The sequence below is a fragment of the Meriones unguiculatus genome, chromosome 14 (genome assembly GCF_030254825.1).
Source record: "Meriones unguiculatus strain TT.TT164.6M chromosome 14, Bangor_MerUng_6.1, whole genome shotgun sequence".
In the NCBI taxonomy this organism is placed as follows: domain Eukaryota; kingdom Metazoa; phylum Chordata; class Mammalia; order Rodentia; family Muridae; genus Meriones; species Meriones unguiculatus.
This window is the reverse complement of record NC_083361.1, coordinates 46,852,437-46,860,950: the sequence shown is the minus strand read 5'-3', so window position 1 is coordinate 46,860,950 and position 8,514 is coordinate 46,852,437. Positions and strand designations below refer to the sequence as shown.

Here is an 8,514-nt window from a genome sequence, read left to right as displayed (position 1 = left end):
ATAAGTGTTCTTCAATTCTGTGGTGTCCCCCTTCTTTCAGAAAGCCAAAACATCTAAATTCTAGCTTTGATTGTCCCTCTACTCACCAATTTCAGAGATTTAGGTCCTCTGCCCCTCCAAAATGGTGTGTACTGTTCCCCGCCATCTTGGATCCACTGGCCCTCCTTTTCTGACATGGAAGCTTGCATCTCACATTCCTTATCAGTAAAACTGAATTTCTTTTAGAGAGGCTCCAAATAAACCTCACTGATTGTATTTGTATAAGGTACATATATAGTAGGAAAAGGAGACTAGGACTAAAGAGGAGACAGCAGTGGGAAACTGGGTGAATGTGGCCACTGTGCTTGGATGTACTCTAGTTCTCAACTGCCTAGCAGCCAAAGCAAAACGGGAAAGTGGATGGGTTCAGTGCTTCTTCCCCATAATAAACCTTTCTCCATCTTTATTTATCTGTTTACCAAGCAAATGCTTTCTGGCTGGATATGAATAAAATACAATTCTATAGTGCTAGTTTTACAAAAGGAAAGTTTCATTTTAAGTTGACTGATGAGATAGAAATAATGTTTAAATCTGTTTTGTTTTGGTTTTTGTTTTATTTTATTTGTTTGCTTGAGCTGGCTGGTATTTAAAGAGTTTAAGTGACTTCTGGTGAGAGTTGTTGGTTGTACATGGTAGTTCTTACAGAAAAGATCACACCTTATGCTCTGCTGGGTCCCTGGGACTAGATGTTCTGTAGCTTCCCAAGTCTTCCTTATTTTACTTCATCCTTCTAGTTCTCACAGCACCGGTGACTTGGTTCTGGCCTGCATTGCCTGGCTCCTGGGCTGTGGATCACACACGTCACACACCTGTGGTTATAGCAACACCTTAAGGTCTGCTCCCAAATACTCAAAAGTGGCATGCCATTAGTCTTAGAAGTACAAGAATTGCTGTTTGCTAGCTACATTTCACTGTTCATATATGTCCCTGACTGATGATATAGTAAACCTGGTATAAAAGAAAATTGGTCAACAACGCATTGAAAAAAAATTGACCTTCTGTGCATCAAAGCTTAGCAACAATGCACACTCCAGAACACAGTTGTTTGTCCTTACACTGCAAACCTGACCCAGAACTGGAGCTCTCTGTTATTGCCTGGCTTCAAAGAGGATTCTGCACATATCATTAACCAAGGGAAAGAGCAAAATTCAAAATTGGAAGTGCTTTACTGAATGAATATCAATCTTGTAAATAGAGTGAATAATTCCAAAGTTAACCCCTCTGAGGCTGGGGACTGCTTTTATTTAAAATCACTCACCATTCCTTTATTGGGAAGTGAAGTCTAGCTTTCCACTCCACCTCCTGGAAACTAGGCTAATCTAGTATTGTGTGAGTAGTAAAATACAGCAAACATGGTGCTAGCCTAGATCTCAGCTTATCATTTTTATTTTTTGTCATAAGGTCTTAATCTATAAACTAAGCTGGCTTTCAACTTAAGAACTTTCTGTCTTGGGCTTCAATATATTTGGGATTAAAAGCCTATATTTGACTAGACCCAGCTGTTAACAGGAGGGTTCATTCCTGCTTTTGTTCCTTCTGGAAACCATCACCATGTGAGAAGCCAGTGGTCTGTGAAGAGTGATTACCATGTGATGAGGTTCTGGCCTTCACCCAGATGTTCACTGAATCCTGTCCAGTGAGGGACTGGACAAGTGCCATTTGATATAGCAAAAGTACTTTGCTGAGCCCTTCTTGACTCAGCAGAACTGAAGGGTTTCTTTTATGTGCCTGTGTTCTGGGAGTTCTTTGTTACATAAACTCCAAACCAATATCTTCAGTTTCAGAGAGGACTGAAGATAAGCAAACAGCACGAGGAACACAACTAGAATTGCTGCTTCAGAGTGCTGAAACCTGATAAACATCCCAGATTCTTTTGGGCAGCAGGCTTCTGATAAGGTTTTGTCAGTTTGAGGTCAGAAGGAAGGGACACTTATTATTATTTTTTAAAGCCTGTGATTTCAGAGAGTTCATTCTCTTTGGCATTCCAACCAGAAACTGGGTAGTCCAGAGGGACTGAAGAAGTGTATTTAAAGGAGAAACATAACATATAGAGCTACAGAGATGGCTCAGAGGTTAAGAGCACTTGCTGCTCTTCTTTCCCAAGGACGCTGACTCCATTCTTAGCACCCAGGTTGGGTGGCTCACAACTACCTGTAGCTGTAACTGATGCCCTCTTCTGTTTTCTGTGGGCATTGTACACACATGGTGCACAGACATACACTCAGGTACACATACATATACATAAAATAAGTAAATATTGAGAAAAATACTAAAAACAAAGAGTTATATGTGCCCCATGAGGACACTACAAGAGGTTGAGTGACTGCTAATAGTATTATCAGCTTAAGAGGTCTCAGAGGTCCTATGTAGACTTTAAAAATGTCACCAGTAGATGCTCCTAAGTTCTGCTAATGCCACCTGACTCTCCCCTCAGTGGGAAAGCACTTGTCCAGCATATTAAAGGCACTGGGTTAGATCAGTACAAACAAATGAAATAAGTAAACACCTTCAACTAAATTGTGCTCTTCTGGTCATATATCATTTGGCACATGTTTCATAAGCAACACTGGCCAAGGAAGAGATTTTTAATTTGCTATCATTTCTTGAGTACAAACACAGTAGTCACCTCATGACTTATAGAAATTGAGATATTGGGAAGTCACAGGCATACTAGCAAAATACTTATTTAAATTGCCAGTAAGTTTTACTTGAGATTAATGAAGTGTCTTTCAAAAATATTTATTTATTTATTAAAATTTATTCATTACATATCCCAATTGAAACCCCCTTCCTCAACTCCTTCCAGTCCCATCCTCCCTCTCTTTTCCTGCCATCCCCTTCCTCTAGTTCACTGAAAAAAAGGAGTTCTTAATGGAGTGTCTTAAAAGGTAAGATATTGGGACCCTCAAGATTACTGGAAGAAATTATTGTGGTGGAGGGCTGCCTCCTTTTGACTGAATTGGAGCCATTCTAAAAAGATGGGATACTCAAAACTTTAAACTTAAAACTCAAATTTCTTGTATCATGACCTCCAGACAAACCATTATCCCTTATAGCTGCAAAAATAAGAGATAGAGCTGAACATTAAGTTGTAATTTGATTATCCAAGGCACAGAAGTATAAAGTGGAGTCATAGCCTTTCCATAATATACAAGTAAAAATTTGGGTACACAATGAGAAAGAATCGATCATAAAAGAACTGAGTAAGAATAGTGGAGTTGGTTTAGCTGAAACTGAGAACCATGAAATTCAAATTTTCCAAGAGGCCAATAAATCTTGAGATCATTTTGACTGATATTCACTTTGCAGGCTTGCTAGCTCTTCATTCAGTTGTACATGAAATTTTTCCTTCAAACTTGCCCTGTCTTGTGAGCAGTTATGCTCCCTGACCTCCCAAATTGAAGTCAGCAAGGAGGAGAGCTTGATGGAAGATGAGGATTATAAAAACAATATTTGTTTCAGACGGGCCAGAGTCAAGAAGATTTTCAGTTTTATGAGATCCCATTTATTGATTGTTGATCTTATAGCTTGAGCTCTTTGGTGTTCTGTTCAGGAAGTTGTCCCTATGCCAATGAGGTTAAGAATCTTCTCTACTTTTTCTTCTAACAGATTTAGTGTGTCTGGTTTTATGTTGAGGTCTTTGATCCACTTGGATGTTAGTTTTGTACAGGATGATAAGTATGGATCTATTTGTATTTTTCTACATGTAGACATCTAGTTAGACCAGCACCATTTGTTGAAGATGCTGTCTTTTTTCCATTGAATGGTTTTGGCTTCTTTGTAAAAAATCAGGTGTCTGTAGGTATGTGGATTAATTTCTGGGTCTTCCATTCTATTCCATTGATTATCCAGTCTGTTTATATACCAGTACCATGCAGTTTTTATTACTGTTGCTTTATAATACAACTTGAGATAAGGGATGGAGATACCTCCAGAATTTCTTTTATTGTACAGGATGGTTTTAGTTATTCAGGGTTTTTTGTCGTTGTTGTTTTTCCTTATGAAGTTAAGAATTCCTCTTATAAGTTCTGTAAAGAACATTCAGAGAAGAGCTAATTCTAATATTCCTTAAAATATTTCACAAAATAGAAAAAGAAGGAACATGCAAACTCATTCAATGAGGCCACAGTCACCTTGATATCTAAACCACACAAAGACCCAACAAAGAAAGATAATCTCAGACCAATCTCTCTTAGGAACATTTATGGAAAAATACTCAATAAAATACTCACAAACTGAATCCAAGAACACATCAAAGATATCATCCATATGAACAAGTGGGCTTCATTCCAGCATACAGGAGTTGTTCAATACATATAAATCCATCAATGTAATCCACCATATAAACAAACTGAAAGAAAAACAAAACAAAACAAAACAAAACCAACACATGATCATCTCCTTAGATGCCGAAATAGCATTTGACAAAATCTAGCACCCATTCATGTTTAAAGTTTTCAAGAGTTCAGGGATACAAGGTACTTACCTAAACATAGTAAAGGCAATATACAGCAAGCAAGCCTATAGCCAACATCAAACTAAATGGAGAGAAACTTTGTCACTGAAATCAGGGACAAAGCAAGGCTGCCCACTCTCTTCATATCTCTTCAACATGTTGAAGTCCAAGCTAGAGCACAGGGAATCTTATAAAAGTAGGGGGAGATAGAAAGACATGGAAGGGACAGGAACTCTACAAGGAGAGCAACAGAACCAAAAATTCTGAGGTCTTTTCTGAGTTTGGTACTCCAACTGAGGACCATGCATGGAGATAACCTAGAACTCCTGCACAGATGTAGCCCATGGCAGCTCACTCTCCAAGTGGGTTTCCTAGTAAGGGGAACATGGGCTGTCTCTGACATGAACTCAGCGGCTGGCTGTTTGATTATCTCCCCTTGAGGGGGAAACAACCTTACCAGGCCAGACAGGAAGACAAAGCAGCCAGTCCTGATGAGACCTGATAGGCTCTGGTCAGATGGAAGGGGAGTAAGACCTCCCTTATTAGTGGACCGGGGGAGGGGCATGGGAGGAGAAGAGGGCGTGAGGGTGGGGTTGGGAGAAGATAAAGGAGGGGGCTAGAGCTGGGATACAAAATGAATAAATTTTAATTAACATAAAATAAATAAATAAGTAAATAATTTAAAATATAAAAAAAGACAACTAAAAGAGATAAAGGGTATACAAATAGGAAAGGAAGAAGTCAAAGGTTCCTTATTCTCAGATGATATAATAGTATATATGGGTGACCCCAAAAATTATACCAGAGAACTCCTACAGCTGATAAACGCCTTCAGCAAAGTAGCTGAATACAAAATTAACTCAAAAATATTAGTAGTCCTCCTGTATACAAAAGACAAAAGGGCTGAGAAAGAAATTAGGGAAACAACACCCTTCACAATAGCCACTAGTAACATAAGTACCTTGGTGTAACTCTAACCAAGCAAGTAAAGGCTTGTATGAAAAAAACTTCAAGTCTCTGAAGAAAGAAATTGAAGAAGATATCAGAAGATGGAAAGATCTCCCTTGCTCATGGATCGGTAGTATTAACATAGTAAAAATGGCCATTCTACCAAAAGCAATCTACAGATTCAATGCAGTTCCCATCAAAATACCAACACAATTTTTTCAGGCTTTGAAAGGGCCAGAGACAAGAAAACAAATGTTTCAAACAGTATAATTACAGAATTTCTAGAGGAGCACAAATAAGTGACCATTAGGCTACTCAGTTATTAATAACTGGGGAATCTACCACTCAGGGCTGAAAGAATTTATATGGATTGTCATTTTGCTGAGACAAACTCTCCCTCTGCATGGGCCCTGCTGTGTATTACTGTTGCTATGGGAACATCCTCTGTCAATCCCACATAGGAGCTCTTAAAACAACCAGAGTTGTTTGAGCCTGGGCTGCCACTGCTGTCACTGGTCATAGCTGTCAGCAGCACCTGTCACATTCAACAGTGCCACTAGAGACTGTAATTGTTGGCAACCATCAGGGGATGATTACTGGTACAGAGGCATTATCTGAAACATTAGGCTTTTCTTTCAAGGTGGCATCCTCCAGTCTTTCAATAGATGAATCAACAGTCATAGGAAAGGAAACCTGGGAATTGTAAATTCACAATTTGTAGTTTTGGTGCACTCAAGAAAGGTTAAAAAAATACCTTTGATATGAAAGAGGATAAGGGCAAGTAAGAAAACGGTCACAGAAAGCCACATTATGCTTCTATACAACTGAAGTGCTCAGGTTTTAGCCTTGGGGTTATCTGACACAACAGGATCAGTCTTACTGTCTGTGTCTGCCATAGCAGACAGCCTGGAGTGAAAGCTTTAGATAACAACGGTTAAAGCCAACAAGGACTTCTGAAGGGGAGTGAAATGGAGAGAAAGCCTGACAGGTATTTACTAAGGGCATTGTTGTCTAAGAAGTAAATCTTAAAAGCTTGTCCTTGAAGTTGGAAGGAATGAGGAGGTACAGTGGATCCAGGAGTTAGGGAGAGGAGTTGGGGTGAGTATGATGAGAATGCATTGTATGAAATTCTTCAAGAATTAATAAATAAAATTTTTAAAAGAGGAATTTGTCTTATGTCATATGATGGACGATTCTTGAAGCAATAATTTAAAAACGACACATATGATCATTATAGCCATATCTTCTGTGGACTCCTAAGCAAACTGAAAATGTAGAATTAATAACCAGTTAAGGAAGAGAAGCACATTTGTGAGATAGCGTGACTTTTCCAAAGACATACTATTAACTTTGCCATACATGCGGTCTGTAGACTCCTTGGTCCAGATCCCTGTTTTTTAAACCAGGCTTTATTATCCCAACCACACTGAGATAGCAGTTCTCAACATGTAGGTCGCAAAACCATTTGGGGGTCGAAAGACCCTTTCACAGGGATCACATATCAGCTATACCGCATATCAGATATTTTCATTACGAGTCATAATAGTAGCAAAATTGTAAAGTAGCAATAAAATAATTTTATGGCTCGGTCGCTACAATATTAGGAACTGTATTAAAGGGTCACAGCATCGGAAAGGTTGAGAACCACTGCCCTGAGGACACTAGCAACTGAGCATCTTGCGGCTGGTGACAAAGTTTAGCTAAGCCCCATGAGTGGCGTAGGGCTTGGTTCAAACGCTGATCTTTTGTGGGTGCGCACTAACCACTACACATGCAGGCTTGAGTTACCGCGACAAGCATGCAGGTGTACACACAGGAATCATTTCCAGCTTTGAAACTTTCACTTCTGAAAATTTGACTCTTCTCGGAACCTTGAGCCTAACTACAAATGTGATTCTACCTAGAGACTGCCTCCATGCCTCAGTTTCCCGTGAGTTATTAGGCGAAATGTGACCAGACGAATAAACGAATGCAGTCACTCCAGTTCCTTTTTGAACTCCCGTCCTCCGTTAACGCTGTTTGCTCCCATACTATCTTAGCCCCAGCGACTCCCCTTCGGAAAGCTCCCTTCCCAGTCAACGGGACAGCAGCTGTGAAGGGTGGCTTCTGTCAACGCTCTTTCCAATTCATTGACCTGCTTACCAGCTGCTGGCCATAGGAGCACAAAGACCGCTGAATTGGCTTGAACATAACAGCTTGATTTTTTTTTTTCATATTGCGAAATATTAAGTATTTCACGGAGATCAAAAGCTATCATTCTACCTATTAACGTCAGGGTGCCTTTCTCATTGGAATGTAGAAGAGCATTTAAAATCTCGACGTAGTACTTTGCTGAGTGTTTTTGCAATTTACAGCCAAATAAAAAAAAAGTAACAAAACATACTCTTCGTTCCCACACCGGGAGTCGAACCCGGGCCGCCTGGGTGAAAACCAGGAATCCTAACCGCTAGACCATGTGGGAACTGACGAAAAGGTAGCTTTAGTTTGAGTCTATTGAATCATTGAAAGCTGCTTCCGCCTACAGTGCCCCGCCCCGTGCCTAAACGGGCTGTCTCCACGCCTGCGCGTGGAGCGTCCAGCGTCCTCAGTCCCTGAACTGCCAGAAACCTTACCCGGTCCATTCTGCGATTTGTTCCGCTTTCAGTGGCTTTGCTAACCGCTCATATCCAGCCCACAGACTGGCCTCTGTCTCTAAAGCTCGGTTACAGCTCTGCATTGCAGTAGCGGAAACAATAGCTTGAATGCATTAGAACGCTAGTGCAGAGAAAGGGTAGGGCAAGAGCGTGGTCGCCAGGGCCCAGAGCCCAGATCTGATGCGGAGGCTATTGGACTAGCTTTTCCAATCACAGTTTTAATCACCATTTTCACTGTTTGATTTTCCTTCATTAAGACTAAATCAAACTCTGAATTAAAACTGAATGAATGAAATCCCCAAATAAGGGCTGTTTTGAGTAAAAGATCTTTGAAGTGCTATTTTAAGATCTGACGTAGATAGCCTTATGTTATCGGGGTGGGGAGGGGGGAATTTAATCTTTGACAATCGAATCTCAAAAGCGCGCACAATGAAAGAA

The 8,514-nt window shown here is 40.2% G+C and overlaps 1 non-coding gene across 1 annotated transcript; it reads right to left on the bottom strand.

The window, feature by feature from the left end:
- Positions 1–7,832: 7,832 nt before the first annotated feature.
- On the bottom strand, positions 7,833–7,904 carry Trnae-uuc (transfer RNA glutamic acid (anticodon UUC)). The gene has a single exon. It is a non-coding gene; the product is annotated as a tRNA-Glu (tRNA).
- Between the last annotated feature and the right edge of the window lie 610 nt (positions 7,905–8,514).